Source organism: Phyllostomus discolor, chromosome 15 (genome assembly GCF_004126475.2).
Source record: "Phyllostomus discolor isolate MPI-MPIP mPhyDis1 chromosome 15, mPhyDis1.pri.v3, whole genome shotgun sequence".
NCBI classification, from domain to species: Eukaryota; Metazoa; Chordata; class Mammalia; order Chiroptera; family Phyllostomidae; genus Phyllostomus; species Phyllostomus discolor.
Genome location: NC_040917.2, coordinates 13646109 through 13666028, shown reverse-complemented (window position 1 = coordinate 13666028; position 19920 = coordinate 13646109). Strand labels below are relative to the sequence as shown.

Sequence of the window (19920 nt, the reverse complement as noted above, 5' to 3'; positions counted from 1 at the left end):
CCATCAAGACAGAAAAGGGAAAATCAGTTCTAAAATGAAGCCCACAGACTGCCTGAACCCTTCACCAACCCAACCACTTAGTTCAGCCAAACTGTTGAGTCTCAGGGGACGATGATGAAGATGGGCTCCTTAAGTGAGGCCTATATTGCAACCAATCACTCAGGTAGTGAGGTCATAGGCATACACCCTATGAAAACAGAAGAACACACAGGTTAAATCACACAACAGTCCCCGATCCAGTCTCTGTGCCTGTGAGACTGTCTTTTGGGACGACATTCAGTTGCAAGGTCCTTCCTACAATGACATTTAACAATGGCAATTTGACGGGTCTTTTGCACCTGTAAATTGTACATCTTTGGTGATATTACAGACTCAGTTTCAACTTTCAAATGAACACAAACTTTCAAGACAGCTGCGCCATTCTGATGTCCAATACTGAGCATTGTGATTTTCCTTGAACCACAATTTGTCTCCTTAAGATCACCCTCACTGTTATTGAAGGGACTACTTTGAGTCCTGCTTTTAATTTTGACTGTTCATTTGCATAAACACACCAAGAGCAGCATGGATCACTTACGATCTTTAAGTCCGCTTTGCTGGAACTCACATAGTGAACCTTTAGATTGACTTCTTAGTCTACCCCTCGGTGCAGAGAAGCAGAGCCACACATCTGCCATCTGGCTTCGCCTGTACCAGTTGTTTCACACAGATCCTTGAGGCTTCCATTGTGCCCACAGGTTCCTTTTTAGCCATCTTTCAGGAAAGCATATTTTGTTCTTTCCCTGGAAAGACTGCTGTGAACTGTACAGCCAACCAAAGTACCAGGCTTTTCTCATGGGCTTTACGATAGCTTTGCAAGTCAATCTCAGTTCCTCAGGGCTTTCTGGTGATGACCAGAACCCAGACATGCCTCCTTCAGGCGTGGCACTCCAGCCAAAGTCTCAGTTAACAACAACTATTAACGACTGGTCTTACTGGATTTATGCAAAGAAACCTCATGTCTTCACTCCTTCAGAATGACCAATTCTGGAGGGATCAGGTAGGGAGAAAAATACAAAGCGTGAAGGAAAGTCATTTTTCCTTGTTCAGTTTCCTACAGAGTATGAAGTTTCAACCTTTTCTGGAATCCCCAATTTGTTTTTCAGAGCAGATACAGAGCAAAACCCAAAACACCGAGTTCCAGAGAGGCATTCTCTTGCATCAGTGTGTCCATTGGTGCCTCGCAGAGATACACTCTTCAGATCCAGTCTCATGGCAGATACCTGCTCCTTTGCCTCAGACTGAAGCACTCATCAGCCCTGAGTGACCCTTCCTGGGTCCTGAGTGGCAAAGGCATTCTTCCCAACCCGTTACAGGTGACCTTAATTAGGTCTTCAGGTGACCTTAACTAGGTCTTCAGATATTCATCGGCTCTAAATGACCCTTCCTGGGTCCTGAGTGGCAAATGCATTCTCCCCAACCAGTTATAGGTGACTTTAATAGGTCTTCCAGGTGACCTTAACCAGGATCTTTAGATACAGAGAATTTCTGATCAGAAATAAAACCAATGGCAGAGAGTTGCTCCTTCCAGATCAGGTCTCTTGGCAGAGACCTGCTCCTTTGCCTCAGACTGAAGCACTCATCAGCCCTCAGTGATCCTTCCTGGGTCCTGAGTGGCAAAGGCATTCTCCCCAACCGGTTACAGGTGACCTTTCCTAGGTCTTACAATACAGAGGGTTTCTGATCAGAAACAAACCAATGGGAGGAACTTGCTCCTTTCCCACGAAACCAAAAAACAAGTAGTTGAGGTTTCCTTTCTTCCAGATTTAAAACTTCCACATCCTTTATACATATTTTTACCCATTCCAGATTTAAACATCATTCACTTTTAATCCCGGTTCCTTTCCCACACTGGGAAGGACTATACTTAAGCTCAGTACTTAAACTCAGTATCTGGCAGTCAAAGGTCCCCAGCACTACAGGTACCTTCCACTAAAAGTCCCCAGATTCACAGGGACATCCTGCAGCTTTCTGAAGCTCAGACCTTGAAACACCCTATAAATCAGGTGGTCACCCTTGGACCCTAGTTCATGACCTTCAGAACCAGAGCCCTCCCTATCAGAACCAGTTGCACAGAGAACCTGACGGGTGCAGTGCCCCCACAGCAGCCACACACAGCCTATAATCTGAAGAGAACCCTTAGCCACCACCTTGCCCAGTTCCAAGATGGTGGGGCTCTCAGGTGACCCATCATCCAAGATGGCAGCGCCCATGCACGCCAGGTCATCCAAGATGGCGGCAACCACGCATGCTGGGTCTTCCAAGATGACGGCACCCATGCACGACCCACCCTCCAAGGTGGGGCACTCTTGTGGCTTATCCTCCATTTTACCCCAAATGGTGGCGCACCCACATGGCTTGCTGTCCAATCCCCAACATACGTGCAGGCTCGGCTCACAGAGCCTAGGGGTTTGCTTCCTCCCCACACCTGAGCACAGGTTCCCTTGGTGCCACCTGGGCTCACCGAAACTGTAAGTGAGCAGACGGGGGCCACCTGGGAGCAGCATGCTAACCAAACCATTACCCACAACCCCATTGTTCCAAAACAGCATTCAGAAGCAAGTTTTCAACCAAACCATTTCACTTCTCTGCTCTGTTCCCCATTTCCTTTCCTTTTCACCGTTCTGGGCATGATTAGGCGGCCAATGCCCTCAGGAGGAGTGCCGAGAAATTCTCAGAGACTGGGAAAATTCCGAAGTCTCACTCTCTCGCACATGAGGGGGTCGGTCTGCCACGGACAATTATTGGCCCCATGTTGGATGCCAAGAACTGTTCCAGAACAGGCTGGGAGCGGGGGCAATTATTGTCTCGTCTGGGTCGCCCAAAACTTAGAACACAAGGGGGGGTACAATATACTGTTACCAAAAGGACCCCCCCACTAGGTTCGCTATGCCCACCGCCAGAGGAAAGACGTCTCTCAATGCCAGAGATTTGTGAAAAGGAAAGGGAATGTTTATTTAAAGCTAGACAGACTTAAAGTAGTGACCTAATGTCTCCATTAAAATATCAAAGTGCTTTAGGATACCCACAGATGCACACAGTGCTTCCTTCTCCCTCTGCCCTAATTTGGGGTACCATATCTCAGGAAAAGAAGTAGATTCAGGCTCCCGACACCATCAGCTGTGTCATCAGCCAGGATCAAGCTGTGTGGTTCTCCTCTGCAAAGCTATGAGAGGGTTTCCACTCTGCCAAGACCTCGTGGTTCTCCCCTTAATGGCTGCTGCGTCTGGGTTTAAATCCCCGCACCAATCTTCCTCTGCAGCCCCATTTCCGACTCCTCCTACAATCAGTTACACCTGGCAGCATTTCTGTATTATTCCAAGTTTACCGGGCTGCCATAGTAAGTCCGGGCAGGTGTGGCCCCATGATGTGGAGCCAATCATCTCCAAGCTCCCACACAGGCGCTGTACCCAGGGGGAGTTGTCTCCCAGTTATGTCTTGGGTGGAAGTCACTTCCATCCCCTGGCTCAAAGCATGGCCACAGCTATTTAACGTATTTATGCAGCCAGTTAAAGGCTATAGATATGTTAAATGGCCACACCAGAGGTTAGCTGCAAAGCTGTTGCTGTACAAAACAGCCCTGCATGTTCCTGCTCCATGTGTGCTTTCTCCCAACTCACACCTGTGGGGGGAAGGGGTGAGGACATCCTATATATCTTTCTAATATTTCCTGGACACCTTGAGTTCTGGACCCCATTCCAAATCCCTATTTGCACCCCCACCTCTGGGCTGCACCCTATTTCACTGTGGTGGTAACATCGCTGCAGGAATGCCCTGTCCACACCACTTCCGTCCAGCTTGTTTGACCAGAAAAAAACACATTCTGCCTCCATGTACTGTCTAGCCACCCAGCGGCCAGCTGTGGCCACTTCCTGCAGTTTCTGTTTAGAACAGCATTTTTAAAGGCCCCTCCAGATCCCTGTTCACTTACTACCAGGAAGTACCTGGGCAAACATAGGCCCAGGGTCCAGAGAGGAGCTCCAAGACCAGCTCCGTTGCCTGTGGCCACGCTGTCCCTCTCAGCTTCTTGCTGGGAGTGGGAGGATCCACGACTGAGCCCCTTCACGGTCTGTGGGCGGCCTCAGACCTTCATTTCAAGCCAGTGAGCGAGCTCTCCATCTGCCGTCGCTTTTTTCCGTCATTAGAGCCTGCCCCTTCTCGCCCTCCCGGCCCCTGCTTCCCTGTGCAAGCTTCTGGTCCAGGACATCGTCCTGTGAGAGGTGCCGGCCTCCCCGTGGCCGCGCTTAGTCTACCAGCAAAGGCTTAGACCAGAGGCAAAGCCCCTTGAGCCCGCCCCCACCTTCCGATAGCTCCCTGGTTGGTTTTTCTCCGTCTGCAGCCTTTACCCAGCCCTCAGATGCCCATGCCCCACGACGGGCTTCCCTTTCCTCCCGCTGAGGTTTCAGGTGCTGATTGTAGGAGCTGCCTCCAAATCCCACTTGTCCTCCTGTCTGGGGCTTGGCAGTCTGTCGTTCTGGCTGCTTTAGTTCTCCCTGCCGGGTGTACACCCCCTGTTTCCCATCCTTACCTGGAACAAGGGCACCAGTACCCGTTGGCCCCCAAATCCCACAGCCGTGCACCAACCCCATTCATTTCAACCCCAACCCCTACACCTTAGCTCTTGCGACGCCAGGCCAGGCCGCCGGAAATGAAATATCTTTTCTGTCCTGCATTTGCTGACTTTCTTCAAACAACCTCCCTGTGAGCGAGATGAAAGCCATACTCCACCCCTGGGGCTAGGTCAGCTGCACAGGAAAACGCTTAGTCTTCTGCGTTCACCAGTGTGCACGAGTGATGTATACACTCTGAGAAATGGTCTTCAGTCTTCCCACGTTGTGCAGGCATTTCCAGAATATAAGCATTTCCCGCTGTGGTTCATTTTTTTTTTCTGTTAACTTTCACAAGCCATCTCCGAGCACTTTGACATTCCTGACAGGAAACCTTCAGTTTCTTATTACAACAAATTGTGCCCTAAGCAGCTGGATAGCAAATCCCGGGGAATCTTCTGGGACACATTACATTCCTCCTGTTGAATCAATCTCTTGCTTGGCTGCCCCTGCAGCTGCATAACTGCTATCTCTTTTGCTTTTTCTCAGCTCAAGGGAGAGAAAATAGGAAAAAAAACACACCCAAAAAACACATTTTCCCCTGGAGAGAGCTAACAGAAAATCAGACAGACCTGAGAAATGATGGGTGCGACCTTGAAAGGCTCAAAGAGGACTGATTAGAACCAATTGTAATTGTTTATAAAGTTTAATTTCATAAATCACATGTTTTATGATTTGAAAAAACATCAGCACGCTTAGCATGCATTTACCTGTGTATTTTGAGTGAATTCTATACTGAGTTTTTGGCACTTCTCCAAGGGCAGATGAATGGACCTTCAATTAAATTGCACAAATAACACCGATTTGCCAAATCTCATAAATTTGATCACTTACAGAGAGTGGGGATAGCTTTCATGAGGAACAGTAAGAGATCCTTGAAAGAAGTGAAAGTTGGGGCGTAAATGGCCCCCAAAAGGATCATCCCCAGTTTTAAAGTGCAAAAAAAAAAAAAATGTCCTTCGGGCTGGGTAGTCCAAAGCTCCCTAGCTCATGAGCGTGCGCTGGCTGGGAAAAGTGTGTAACACGTGGGTGTGTTTGAGGGAAGTGGCCTGGCCAGGTGCCAGGAAGCTGAGGTGCAGGGGCCCCGCCCTTGGACAGGGGCCCCGGGAGCGGGGGGTGGGGAGCGGAGGCAGTGCCCACCCGCAGAGCGAGTGGGCCATGGGGGTCGCTCTTACTGCACGAAGGGCACCCGTCGTACGTACCGCTACCTGCCCAGCAGAGTTCAAGAGGAGCGGACCCGCTCTCACCAGTGATGGGAGACACCGCCGTCGCGGCTCCCCAGAGTGAGACCAGTCGGGTTCAGCGGTTGTGAGAGCACCTGCCGGCTCCTTGTGAGCGTGTCCCTCCAGGGGAGCGGGTGAAGGGACCGGAAGGACTCTCCACCGCCTCTCACCTGCCTTAGACTGGGCAGCAGTCGCTGTCGTTTACTAAGAGCCTCCTGGGGGCCCGCAGCTCGCTCGCCCTTCTCACCCGCATGGCCACAGTGAGGAGGGAGCTGGCGTGTCCCGTCTCCATGGCGGCGGGGGGGGTGGGCGGGGGAGCTGAGAACGAGACTCATGTCTCGCCCCCTCTGCGGTAGAGCAAGGGCTCAAACTCAAGCCTCGGGTTCATTGATATTTTATTATAATGAAAAAAAAAGATATCCTGTGTTAGCTTTACTGGGTTATAAAGGCCTAGAGTCAGGGGTGTCTGACCTTTTGGCGTCTCTGGGCCGCACATTAAATACATGGCAACACGTAGTCAAAAAAAATCTCATCATGTTTTAAGTAATTGACGATTTTGTGCTGGGCCGCACTCACAGCCATCCTGGGCTGCATGCAGCCTGGGGGCTGTGGGTCGGGCACCCCTGGGATGGTTACTACACAGGAGGGCTGAGTGCTCGTTGCAGCCACACTGCCCTGCCTTCCGGCTGCGTGAATCCATCTCGGTTCCTTTGTTACACGCCACGGAAGTCCAGCTCCGACCACAAAGGGAGTTGGCTGCCCACGTAACTGTGCGGCTGGGGCAGATCGGGTGTGACAGAATGCAGGGGCACTGTCCGGGTCACCGGGTGGGTGTCTGTCTCTCCCTCTCTCTCTCTCTCTCAGTCTGTCCTCCTCCCCCTGGACCTGCTCGTTCCTGTACACAGTGGCCGCCCTCTCCCACACACAGTCTTCCGCACCACAGGGCAGAGGGGACGCCGTCCTGCAGCCCTCCCCCCCCAACCCCATCCACAGTTCTCCGGTTCTGTGACAAAAGAGGAGGATCTGTTCCCTCCAGCTGTCCCCCCCCACAAGAATGTGCACTTCAGACGGCTCTCTCAGCCTTCTTTGGGTTTCACGTCCGCTCCTGCCTGGACCAGGGGAGAGAGCGTGTGGGCAGCCCCACCAGAAACACAGGTTTGAAACAGGACAGGAGCTTGGGAGACGGTGGGGGGCGGGGGGTGGATGCTGGACAAGCCGGCAGAGTCCGAAGGCTGATAATAAAAGACCGCGACACAGGAGAGAAGGTGTGAGCCGCTCTGCACCACCAGAGTGATGCCTTAGGAGTAAACTCTGCAAGGGCGGGTTTCTGGAGCGTCAAAGGGGCAGCGGGACCCACTCCTGCTGGAACACAAGCTCGCTGTTTAGGAGGACGTCTGGTGGAGGAAGAGGGGCCGAGAGGCTGGTCGGGCCTGCCGGAGGCGGCAGTGGCGTGGTGCCAGGACCCGGGGTCCCGGATTGCGGTGCGCGGCACGTTCTGCGGGGTTCTCCATCCCAGTGCGCCGCCTTGCCTGTTCCTGGCTGCCGGCACGAGGCGTGCAGCCAGGGGACGGTGTGCACTTTGGAGGTGCAGCCTCCAAAAGAGGGTGCTTGGTTTCAGCAAGGTATTCGACAGTGTCTCCTGGTACTTCTGTGGAGGGAAAAACATGGGCTGGTGAGGTTCAGTGACACCTTTTAAACAGCTGTTCCTGACCGTGGCTGTTAACGGGTTGATGCACTCCTCTGGGGAGATACGGAGTGGATGGATGTGCCTCAGAGCTCCCTTTTTTGAGTTCTGAGTCAACATTTTTATCAGACAGACTCAAGGAGATGAATGCATAGAGATGGTGCCTGTCACATTTTCAGGCGGGGCACAGCTGAGAAGAGCAGCTAATACTTTGGGGGACTAAATCCAACTATGAAATTACCTCCTTAATTAGAAACATTTGGTTGATATGAACAAGATGAACTTAAATAGGGATCCGTGCAAAAGTCTGCATCTGTGATTAAAAATTCAATAACAGGCTGGAGGATTTTTCTGGTATTTTGTGGTGGATTACTTTTGGTGGCTCCATTAGTGTTAATTCCTCCATTCTCTTTCTCACTAGAACCTCAGATGCCCGGGCCGTGCAGCTTGTATGTGATTGGCCACCGGGGTAGTTGGTGACTAACTGAAGCGAGAGGATTGTGTTTTCCTGGTCGTCTGACCCAGGTCAGACAAGACAGAGCCAATGATGGCCATTCTCGACCTTTTATTTGAGACACAAAGAAAGCAGACCTTCCCTTTCCTACTGCTTACGACTGAGGCTGTTAGGTCTCTTGAGACCACGGAGAGCGAGAACAGAGACCAGACCCAGAAGGCAGAGGCGAGGAATGGAGAGAGATTCTGGTTGCGTTCTAGCTTTGCTTGACTCCCCATTTCCCCCTGTACTGTGGAGTTACACACACACGTGGGCTGATAAATTTCATACTTTGTCAGCCAATTACAGTTGGGTTTCTTGCTTCATACGACATAAAGAATCCTAACCGAGATGTGTGGGGGGTAGAGGGGGGCTCGTGCAGTGGCCAGGAAAGCTGACGCGACCTTGGGCTGCATTGTTCGAAGGGCAGTGTCAACACCAGCAGCTTGGGTACATGCATGCACCGTGCTACAGCTAGAGAGCTTCTCGCTGAGAGTGGCCCAGAGGGGAGCAGCCTGGTAGTCCTGTTATAGGAGAAATGGCTGGTGACGGTGGGACAGGCTCAGTGGAGGGAAAGAAGACCGGCCGTGACAGGTTTTCTAACCCTCGGAGGGCTGCAGTGCCAGCGGGGAGTGGACGCCCGCTCAGGGCTGGCGGAGGGGGGACTCGGGAGAACAACTCGGGGTGGGAGGGGAGACACAGTCCCTCCAGGTGCCCCGTCAGGGACCATGCAGCTCTGGAGGGCAGGGGGTTCCTCATCTTTGGAAGTGTTTCCACAGCATGTGACCGTTTATTAGAATTTATCAACATAATTCTTCCCGGGGGGTGAGAGGATTGTCTCAGTGAGGTTTAATGTCCCTTTTGGCCGAGGTTCTAAGTTTCCAAATCTCTAACACTTCTTCAGTTTCAGTCACAAATAAAGCACAAAAACAAACCCACCCAACTCTGCTTCTCTGTTGCTCCCATTACCGTCGGGCTGTGGGTGACACGTCCCCTTTCTTCCTCCGCCTGGTCCTCAGGGTGAGCACAGCCTTGATGGCTCTTGGGGGGGGGGGTCTGTAACTCAGCGGGCAGTGGAGTAAGGTGACATATGTCTTGGGCTTTAAATCTATGGTATATACACACATAACACACACACACACCACAGAGTGATCTCAGCTAGACATAAACACACCCATTCACATACACTTGACCCTTGAACAATGCAGAGGTCAGGGGTGACCTACGCAGTTGGAAATCCACACACAACTTTTGATCCCCCCCAAATGTAACTATTGACAGCCTATTGTGACCAGAAGCCTTGCCGATAACATAGTCAATTAACATATATTTTCTATGTCATATGTTTTATATACTGCGTTCTTACAATAAGCTGGAGAAAACAAAATGTTGCTGAGAAAACCATAAGGAAGAGAAGACACCCTCACAGCACTGGACGCATTTACTGAAAAAGCTCTGTGTGTGAGTGGGCTCACACAGTCCAACCCGTGTTGTTCAAGGGCCAGCTATATTTATAGTTGGCCCTTGTAAATATAGTTGAAACACCTATATTTATAATGAGTTGTGTAGCATTTTTTGTTGTTGTTTTTTAGTTCAGAGAGTTACTAACCTGTAGAAGGGAGATTTGCCTGTTTTTGGAAAGTCTGGGTTTCTGGCCTTGCCTGGGAGAGCACAAGCCCTGGCGACACGGACAGTGTTCCCAGAGCAGCAGCAGCAGCAGCGGGGCCGGGCGGCAGCGGCCGAGCCAGGCCCGGCTGGTGCCCCCCACCACTCCTCCGTCTGTCTGCCAGGGTCCCCGCCCCCCCGCCCCACCGACTCCCCCACCAGGCCAGCTTCACGCGCCCCGCCTCCTCCCTGTCCCGAGGGCTTGTGAGGGTTCCATCTCCGCCCAAGCGCTGCTGTTGCCCCCCTGGCTGGTGCTCTGCGGGCCGTGCGGGGAGCAGCAGTGAGATGGGGGGGCTCTGCATCTCCGAGCCAGCGCCGTGGGAGGGAGAGAGAGACGGGCAACACGTCATTCCCACCCGTGACTTTTTAATGAAAATGTGACGTTTTCCTTTTATGCGATACTATGAAATGTGGAATTATTCCCTGTTGGGGTGGAGGAATGGAACATGGAATCTGCAGATTTATCGATATGTCACATTTGGGTAGAACTACCTTTTCTCGCTGGTTTCCCTGTAACCATGCTCCAGCTGACGTGGCCCAGGCCTGCTCCTCCCCAGAACCTTTGGTGCAGGCCCCGGGCTCCGCTCCCCGGGAGTCGTGCGTCCCCTGGCACACTCCCTGGGGACAGCAGTCCCACCGACCCAGTGTGAGAGGAGGGTCCTGGCACAATGAGCTCGGGAACGGCGAGGCTCGATGACATGCCTGCAGGTCAGCTTGCTGAAGGTCAGTTACTGCAGCCAGTTCGTGAAAGGCCGGTTCACCGCCCCGATTCTCCGAAAGACCCATTTACTAGCTAGGCCAAATGGGCCAGTGTGGTTTCATAGCCTTTTCAGAAGTGTTCAGCCTGGATCACTGGTATTGAAAGATGGTTTCCTGAATATTAACTAATATTGACATACTTCTGAGATGCAGTTTTTAAAAATTCTGGAAGGCTGGTGAAACAGAACTTGGTGTTATCTGAAATGCAGTTTTTCTGTCTAAAGGTTTGACATTTCCTATGTGACATGATTGTTTCCGCTGTATTTGACTTTCCTTCTGTGCTTTTGAAATATCATTTTTTATTGAAGCATTTTTAATGTTCTTTCACCAGTTCCTAAGTAGCTTGTTAGCCTTAATTTTGTATACTTCTCCATTTAGAATTTAAATTAGATAGACATTTTAAATTCTGATATTTTAAAGATGCTTTTGAATTTATATTTAATTTAAATGTGTAATTGCTAGAAATCCTAAATTAATGCTGATAGGCCAGTGGAGGAGCTGTGGAAAGAAAACTTAAAGTGCTTGATGTTTTAAATGAAGTTTAAAAAGAACATTCGGAAACATTCAAAAGAAGCCTAAACAATCTCATATGTGGAAAATTATCCACTTAATTTATGCCTCGCTGGCTTTTTGCACATTTAATATTTTTTTGCCATTGCACACTCCTGTCAGAGCTTTGGAACCATTTCCATTACACGTAATAAATCTTGAAGGAAAAAATGGCACTAAATTTATAAAAATCAGCAAATAATTTATCAAATTGACCTTTTGGTGAATTGACTTGCTTACAAATGACGTTAAACTGGTTTCTTTTCTGCCGAACTTCTCAGTAAATGAATACACATTTTGAATCTCCAAAGGAGACACCAGAATAAGGTGACATTTCCCCAGTAACGAAACGCCACGAACCAAGGAGTTAGTTCGCTTCGGGAGCAGCTACCGGGGCGTCCAGAGCGGAGCTCTTTTTGAAGTTGTGTATGCAGAAGTCCCAGTAATTACATTTTAAATTATTTGAAAACCTGTATCTCATTCTCAATAAAAGTCTCCCTGGCCACTTTCAGACCTGCTGCTTACCAGTGGCTTGGTAAAAACATTTCTGTTTTCAGTACTTCCAGTAGTTATTTTCTATACCTCTGAATGTTGCTTACATATCACCTAAGGAAAAGGTCTATTAAAAACTTTTTAGCTCATTTGTCCTTTTTTGTCTATCCATCATCTCTCTTTCCATTAAAAATAATAGTGAGTATTTAATTCCTTGAATGGGTGCTTGTGAAACTTCAAACAATATACTGAAATTTTTATTTTTTCCTCCACCAACTTCAGGCAGTTGATTTCTCCCTGTGTTCGATGGATATTTAGTTCTCTCATTCTTCATCGGGAACTAGGGTATAAAGTTCTCAATTCAAGATTATTTTCAGTGATGATTCTAAAAGCCGTTATACTGTCTCCTGAGACCTATTGCGTCTGACACCAGTGGGGTTTGGGTTTCTTTGTGGACCCCCCATTTTATCTTCCTCTGAGCTCTTCGGCCCGGAGTTCCTCTTTGATATCCCGGAAGTTCACGCCGATGGGTCTGGACGTGGGTGAGTTTTGTTCGTGCCAGACTCTTTCATTATCAAGGCTCTTGTTTGCTTTTATCTCTGGAGAAACTTTTCTTTATTTTCCCCTTTTTATTTTCACTTCCTCCATTTTCTCTGTTCTCTAGTTCTGAAAGTTCTGGTAGTCAGATGTTCGTTCCGAAAGTTCTGGTACTCAGATGTTTCCAGTGTTTCAGGCCTTTTGCTCCACGTTGTGAGAGTTAGCCTTGACTTTCTTTTCTAGACCTTTAACAGAATTTTGACATCTCAGCAATTTTTTTTTTAATTACAAGAACTTGTTCTTGAACGATGCCTGTTTTCTAGCTTCTTATTCTTACTTTTCGGGTGCAACACCTTCTCAGATCTCTAAAGACAGTTGGTCTTTTTAAAAGCTCTCTTCCGCTTTCGGAATGTTCATGGATTTTCTTCAGGTTCATTTTTTCCTGGTTTATTTATTCTGGCCGTTTTTCTTGCTGTAAACTTTTCTTGACGTTGAGATGCTTTTTGGTTGTCCGTATTGTCTAACAACTTTATCGAGATACAATTCCCATCCCACATAATTTACCCTTTTAAAGTTGACAGTTCAGTAGCTTTTTGTATGTTCACAAATGTGTACAACTGTCATCGCAATTAATATTAGAATACCTTTATCCTCTCCCTTAGCTCTTACCCTCTGATCCTTCCATCTACCCCCACCACCCTTTGCCCTAGGCAACCACTATCCATACATACTTGAAAACCAGGGATTAGAAAGGCTTCCTTGTCCCTCGGGGGGCTTTGGAATGGAAGTTAGTGAGGGGACAGTGGCTGGGAAGGAGCACAGGGGGAGGTGGAGACCAAATAGCACTCTCAAGTCCCAGAAGGCCAGAGCTGAGAGTAAGGACTTTTGAGAGCCCTGGGCGGGGCTGGTGTCCCGCCCACCCCGTTGATGAGCTTGGCATCCGGTTTATTCAGGGTTCAGGGGGCCTTCCGCTGGGGCGGTGACTGGAGAGCCTCCTGCTCAGCTTTTGTCAGGCGGAGAACACGGCTCTCTCGCTCACAGCTGCACCTGGGGAAGTTCGGGGCACACAGTGGGTGTTGTGTGTGTATGCAACTCCGCATCGTGCATTTATATGATGCCTTACAACCTGCAAAGCACTTGCATGCACATGTCTCTCATCTCATTTGCTGTAGGCAGGTGCGGGAAAGTGGGTTTACTCCAGAGCTGACGAGGCCTAACCTGTCCGACCCTCTGCTTGCATGAGACCCTTCCAAGTCCTTGCTCCTGAGTCTGAATCTATCAACTTTTTCTTCCCTTAAAGAAGGCCTACCAGGTTATGTTTCTGTACATCAGGCCTCGGAAGGCCTGAACGTAGGTCGCCCCCTCTGCAGGACAGCAGCAGTGTCAGCCTCGATTTAGAGCCAGAGAAGCTGTGGCTGGAGAGCGACAGCCCGGCCCAAGGCCACGCGTCTAAGGGACGGGACCTGTCACACCTGGATGATTCCTCCCACCACTTGTCCTCCCCTCCCCCCAAAGGGTGCTGTGACTTCTGGCTTCTGACGGAGGCCTGCGCCCAGGACACCAGCCACGGGAGCAGGGTAGGACCTGGGTGTCCTGCAGTGGTCTGTCCGCGGGGGCTGGGCCCACAGTGGCCCCTCGGGATGACCGGAGATGGGAGGCTTCTGTCCCCGCTAAGTTCACGGGCTGCCTCTGTGTCCAGCCCAAACCCAGCAAGGCACGCCACATCCCCTCCCCCACCTATGCATTTACGTTTCAATTATGAAATACCTTTGGGAAGTATTTTCTCTGAACAAAGAAAAATGCCACCGAATCCTGTTTCTACTACTTCTGTTTCTGAATGAGACTTTTAATCTCACGTTGTTTCATGGTCTTAAAATGTGAGACCTAAGGGGGAAGAAAAAAAGAAGTCGATCTCGTTTTCAAGGACCAACTAATGTGGTGGTTCTCCAGGTGGGAAAATCAACGTCGGCCATGCAGAGGTGAACCCTGCCTGCATTTCACTGCGCCGTGCCGCCGGCCGCCTTTCCTCCTTGAAATGAACTCGCCCTCCGTGCTTTCCAGCTTCTCCGTGAAGCATATTTCGTGCTTGCCTTTCCCCAGACGCCAGCGTGTGTGTTTTGAGTGGCAGTCTGAGCTGGCGGTGCCTGGAGGAGATGGTCTCCGTCTGTGGTCGGAGGATTGCGCCAAGTTCGCCCGAGGTGGGCCGGACCTCTCCCCCTGTCTCAGGTCTGAGTCTCCCAGGGCCTGCCCACCCCCAGGCGCCTGTGGAGCTCTGCTCGGGGAGGAGTTTTGTTCTTGCCGGACTTCTTTACTCTGAAGTTATCGGTGCGGTAGCCCTATCTGGGGCCCAGACTTTCTTGGGTGTTAACATGGTCTGATCACAAAGGCCATGGCTTCTGCCCATAGTGCCCACCCCTTTGCCCCGACCTCCAGCAGGCCTGAGGGTCATGACCCAGACCTGGTGCCGGCAGTTGCTCTTTATTGCACTGAATGCTCTCTTCCTGGCTGGTAGACCGCCACTGGCCCCGCCCCGCTGCCAGCTGTCCGAGCTCCTCGCCCAGGACTTGCCCCCACCCAGGAACCAGAAAGGGTGGCTCATGCAGACACTCCCGGGGCGCTGCACCGTTGCCACGTCTGGCATCTCCTCGGATCGCTCTGTGACGGTGCTGTGCCGCGGGTTATTAAATATTTTGAAAAGTCACGCTTACTCCTAACAGAGTCTGATCCCTCGGGGGAGCGGAGATGGACAGTAGGGTCCTGTGGGTCGCCCCAGGTCCTTGGCCAGTCAGAAGCAAAACCCTCCGTTTCAAGGTGGAATTCCAGGGCTCCTCTCAGGGCACGCCTGCCTTCTGGCTCTGCTTTGTCCAGGTTTCATCAACATGGTGACAGCAGAGACACCAAAGGGAAGTGGCAGAGCCATCCCTGAGGCCACGCTGGGCCGTCCTCCTGAGCACAGCACGCCCCCACCCCCACCTACCCCACCCCACCGCTGCTGCGAGGGAGCGAATGCTCGCGGAGCCCCACTTCCTTATAAGCACATGCGCACGGACCCAAGAATGTGTGTCACGGCGAGGCCAGCCCTCATCCGTCAATGGCCTCGAGTGTTTAGGGCAGTCCGCCGGCTGAAAGCACACTCCGCGGCGAGGTGCTCTGCGGCAGATGGAACGTGTAAAGCCCGCTGACTCAGAGCGTTCGCGCCTTAAGTGGCAGTTGGCCGAGCCTGGAATTAACCTTCGTAAACACAGACTCCTCTCTCGAGGTGTCCTGCGAGAAGAGAACATTGTTCCCTGTGGCCGGCCCTGCACGCCGCGGCGTGCGAGTGGCTAGTGCAGGGCCGGGCCGGGGGCAGGGTTCACCGGGGATGCAGTCGGCCTCAGTCTGCCCTCCACCCAGCTCAGGCCAGGCCCCCCTGGACTGATCGCACCTCGACCTCTTAACTCTCCTGCTTTTGTTAATACCCCACCCAGATAGCATCGCCCTTGTCCCCTGGCCAGCGCGGTATTTAGAATTACCTGACAGGGGCCCACTCATAGCTGTGGTCGAGAAGAGGAGAATAGGACAGGAGGCGGGCTGTCGCTTCCCCGGCGGAGGGGGAGGGTGGTTTGGGAATAGTGTCACTGAGCCTGGTGTGGGGCATAGTCAAGTCTGTGGCACAAGCTGGCTCTGTGGCGTCTCCTCCCGTTCACTCGGCGCCATTCCTCTCGCACCTGCCTCCCTCCAGCAGGGGCTTCTCTGACCCCTCAGGGGCCGAGGTCTTGCCCCGACCTCCCTGGAGCCTTCCAAACCCACTCTTAGATCTTTGCGTCCCACTGGGGTCCCTTGGCTGGCAAGCGGGCTTTCCCATGGACACCTGCATCTCAATAGGAATCGAAGCCTTCAGCTGGACTGGTGCTGCCCTGATGATGGTCAGTGTGGTCACCAGGCCCAGCCAGGACAGTGGTCCAGGGCCCCTCAAAGACCTTGAAATCCACGCATGTCAATCCACCCGCTTGTGTCTGCACCCCACCCGGGTTTGCCTTCTCTTTCCTCCCAAGCCCTCAGGCTGGGCCACAAGGGCCAAGCCAGCCTCAGCTGCTCTCTCGATTCCTGCCCGCCAGCAGTGGAAATGCTGAGGAGCTGCGTGGGCAGAGAGAAAACAGGGCGAGGAGGGAGGAAGGCCGCCCGCCCTGGCAATGTCGAGAGAGAAGGAGCCCCCTGAGCGTCCTGGGGGACACTGGGTGGTTCAGGTGGGCTGGCTTCAGGGCACTGCCATGTCTGTTATTTTCTGATGATGCCAGACAGGCAGGAGACTGCTGGGAAAGGCCCGTGCCTCCCCAGGTGGCGCTCGAGGTCTGGTGTCAGAGCACCACGCTGTGCAGGATGGAGGCCACGCCGTGCGGTGGCAGCCACGGAAGAGTCTGCAGGGAAAAGGAGTCCCGTCGTCATGGGCGCGAGGCTGGTCGGGGCCGTCACTCTAGAAGGGATGTGAGCGGCCAATCACCACACCTGAAACCTCTGTAATGTTGTACGTCACCTGTGACTGAAAAACACATTTTAAGACAAAGGTGCTGTTACCCCCGTTTTACTGATGGGACAGCGAAGCTCCAAGAATTCAGAAACTCGCCCCAGGGGCGAGGATGGGAGCCCCAGACCCACCTGCTCTGAGTCCCATTTGTTTCCTGCTGTGCCCTCCTTTTTTTGATAAAAGATTTTAAAAATAGCACCGGTCGCTGTCCTCATTGGTCCCTGAGTCCGCCTTGTCACGTGATGGAACAGGCCCCCGTTCCTGTGAGGTGGGACTCCCCCCGCACCTCCCCAGGGGGCAGGCTGCCCCTTTGGTGGGTGGCCCCTCTGCACCCGCCTGTGCAGGCTGCCCGCCCAACGCTGCTGTCCCCAAGAAATGCAGCCCCGGGTCCGGGTCGGGAAAGGCCCTGTCGGTGGCCAAGACGGAGCCTGGGTCTGAGCGGCCTTCGGCTGTGCCCCTTTGGTCTCCGGCTTCTGGGCCGAAGTGCTGATGACTGGGCAGGTCGCTGTGACCTCCTGACCCGGAACACTGCTGCAGTGGGGAGCCTGGAAACCGTGACGTGAGGCTCACCGGGGTGTCCACCACGGCTCACTTCCTAAATTTGCAGTGTGCCAGCCTGCCAGTGTGGTGCTCTTCAGAGGACAGCGAAGATCCCGTGCCAGAGAGCAGAAGTGCATTCGGTTAGGGCTGTGCCTGAGTCCTGGCAGCCGGAGGGCAGAAGGGCCACGGGGCTGGGCGTGGTGCAGGGCGTGGCCGCAGCCTGTCCGCCTGCCCTGTGGTCCAGTGAGCAGTTCTGCTGTGATGCCAGCAGGGGTCAGTGTCCCAGTGCTTGGCTGCCTGTCTAGGTAGTTTATGCTCCCAGGTGTGGTGACAAGGGTCAGTTGCTCCGCAGCTCACAGAATTGCACGCACAGCTGTCCCCGGGGAGTGTGGGAGGTCAGAGAAATCCATTTCAATGCATCTGAAATGTGGCCGAGGCTGCCAGAGGCTCTGCAGAGCATCCCTTTGTGAGGAAACTTAGCCGTGGTCGGGCAGCTGGTCGGGCAGCTGGGGCTAGAGGCAGAGTCAGGTCCAGAACCGACTGGCTGGACCCACGCTACTGCCTTCCCCTCTGCTCTCATTTCTGCAAAGAGTATAAGTAAGTTTAGGCGCAGACAGGGCTCTTCTGCGAAAGCGGGCTCTGTGATGGAATTAACTTGAGACAGTGGGTTCGATAAGGTTCTGCAGGACACCCCAGCGCCTTGGCAGTACCCTGCATTCTAAATAAAGAGCGCATCTTTTTAGGTTTTAGGGTTTTTAAAACTAAAGTGTCAGAAGCAAGTCTGAGACCAGGGTGTGGCGAGGAATGTACCCGGTTTAAGGAGGCCTTCCCTCTGAGGGTCACGCGGGCAGGACCCCGAGACTGAGTGTGCCCAGAGCCTCCCTTGCCTCACCCTCCTCCCCGCCCTGTTCAGGATGAACCTGCCCGGCACCAGGCAGAGGCTATGGGCGTGCCGAGGTGGTCCCCGTCTGCGTAAGAGGCAGGGACTCGGGCAGTCTTCGTACACACCTGTTCCTCTCACAGCCCCTCGGGTGGGGTCTTAGACTAGACAGCTCACTGAGATGCCATTTCATTCCTTTTGTCATTCCTTAGCGTGGCTTCTAACAGATTAGCTTTAAAAAAAAAAGGAAAGGAAAAAAGGATGATCAGGCCCTGGCTGGTGTAGCTCAGTGGATTGAGTGTGGGCTGCAAACCAAAGTGTCACAGGTTCGATTCCCAGCCAGGGCACATGCCTGGGTTGCAGGCCATGGCCCCCAGCAACCACATATTGATGTTCCCCCGCCCCCCCCCCTCTCTCTCTCTTTCTCTCTCTCTCCCTCCCTCCCTTCCCCCTCTAAAAATAAATAAATAAAAATCTTTAAAAAAAACGATCAGTTGTAGTGGAGAAAGCTGACGACCGACCAACCCCCTGAGCCAAGCAGCCAGGTTAGCGCCATCCAGAGCATCACGCGCCCGGCCTGTCCCCTCGGACGTCGTCACAAAACCTACGAGCCCCGTTTAGTCAGACACGCACACCAGGCAGGAAGCCCAGATGGGAGAGTATTTTACAGGCCGCTCGACCACTGTTCCTTCAGGCCGTCAAGGCAGGACGGAGGAAGTGCCAGAGACCAGAGGCGGCAGGGGCGACGCGACAACGGAGCGCACTGTCAGCCCTGAACTGGAGCCTGGGTCACCAAGAAAGCACTGGTGGAAACGCTGGTAAAATCCTGAGATGGTCCGGAGTTTCCTTAATAGCAGTATGCCAGCACCGGTTTCTTAGTCTTGACCGACATTCCTTGGTAACAAGCTTAACAACCGGGGGGAACTGGAGAGGGGTTGCTGGGAGCCCCCCTGTACGACCTTCTCCCCTCTTCTATAAATCTCAAATGATCCCCAAGCAGAATGTGTGTCTGAGAAGACAAGATCGTCACGACGTAGCAGATGGTAGAAGCAGATTTCCCGCCCCATCCCGGGCGGTGTTGCTACAGGTGGGGGAAATCGCTCAAGTTCTTTCCAGGGGCGGACCCCAGAAGCCCCAGGGAAGAGGCAAGGCCGTGCTCAGAACGCTGGCCGGCCCTTCCGTCGCGAGGCCTTTCGCCCAGCGCCAGGCATTTCGCCAAATCCTCCCGCTGACAGCCTCAGCCGCGCTGATGCCTTTGGTGACATGTTTACTCAGTGAAAGAAATGAATTATTTCAACTAGAGAAAAGGCACGTGAAGTTCCAATATTCCTTTACAGGATTGGAAATTTTGTTGTTTATCCTGAAGGTGCCAGGGTTTATTAAAGGCAACTTACGAAGAGTTTATAAAAGGCAACTTTTAACTGTGAGAGTTAACATAACTCAGAGGTCAAGAAGTAACGTGGAAGACACAGATCTCCGAGGCAGAGGGGGATGGATACACAGGCCGTGGCTGAGATCCTAAAGAAAACCGTCTCCAGTGCCCGTGTAGGTGGGCGTGGGCTCTCATCAGCTAAAAACCAAACCGAGTGCTTGTCATCAGCTGTTTCTCCCCATCTCCTCCCAACACTGTTGCTGAATCAACGGGGAGCTTGCACTTGCTGACATGTCAGAATCCCAGAAGAAAGCCACGTGGGATGTTTTCCAAACTTAACTGCCCTGGACCTCTGGGTCCCCGGGGGGCGCACGTGGGTGGAAGCCTTCTGCCCCGCTCACTGCCCGTCCGTGTGGCACTGGACGAGTGCTCGGTGTGAAGGCTGTCAGCACTGTAGCTGTCGGGTCGGCCAAAAAGTTCGTTCGGTTTTTTCCGTATGATGGCTCTAGTAGTTAGTACTTAGTTGTCTTTAGTGTCATTCAAAACAGTTTTGTTAGATTGTATTGTGACAGCTTG

The 19920-nt window shown here is 52.3% G+C and overlaps 1 protein-coding gene and 2 long non-coding RNA genes across 3 annotated transcripts in view; 1 reads left to right on the top strand and 2 right to left on the bottom strand.

The window, feature by feature from the left end:
* The window catches only part of SMYD3 (SET and MYND domain containing 3), a 446130-nt gene that overhangs the window by 376189 nt on the left and 50021 nt on the right, over positions 1 to 19920 (top strand). The gene's annotated exons all lie outside the window — the stretch shown is intronic.
* Positions 1095 to 1737, bottom strand: LOC118498354. Its single transcript, XR_004900855.1, has 2 exons — positions 1690 to 1737; positions 1095 to 1382 (listed from the first exon to the last, which is right to left on the bottom strand). It is a non-coding gene; the product is annotated as an uncharacterized LOC118498354 (long non-coding RNA).
* Positions 10930 to 18666, bottom strand: LOC118498355. Its single transcript, XR_004900856.1, has 3 exons — positions 18656 to 18666; positions 15031 to 15037; positions 10930 to 11295 (listed from the first exon to the last, which is right to left on the bottom strand). It is a non-coding gene; the product is annotated as an uncharacterized LOC118498355 (long non-coding RNA).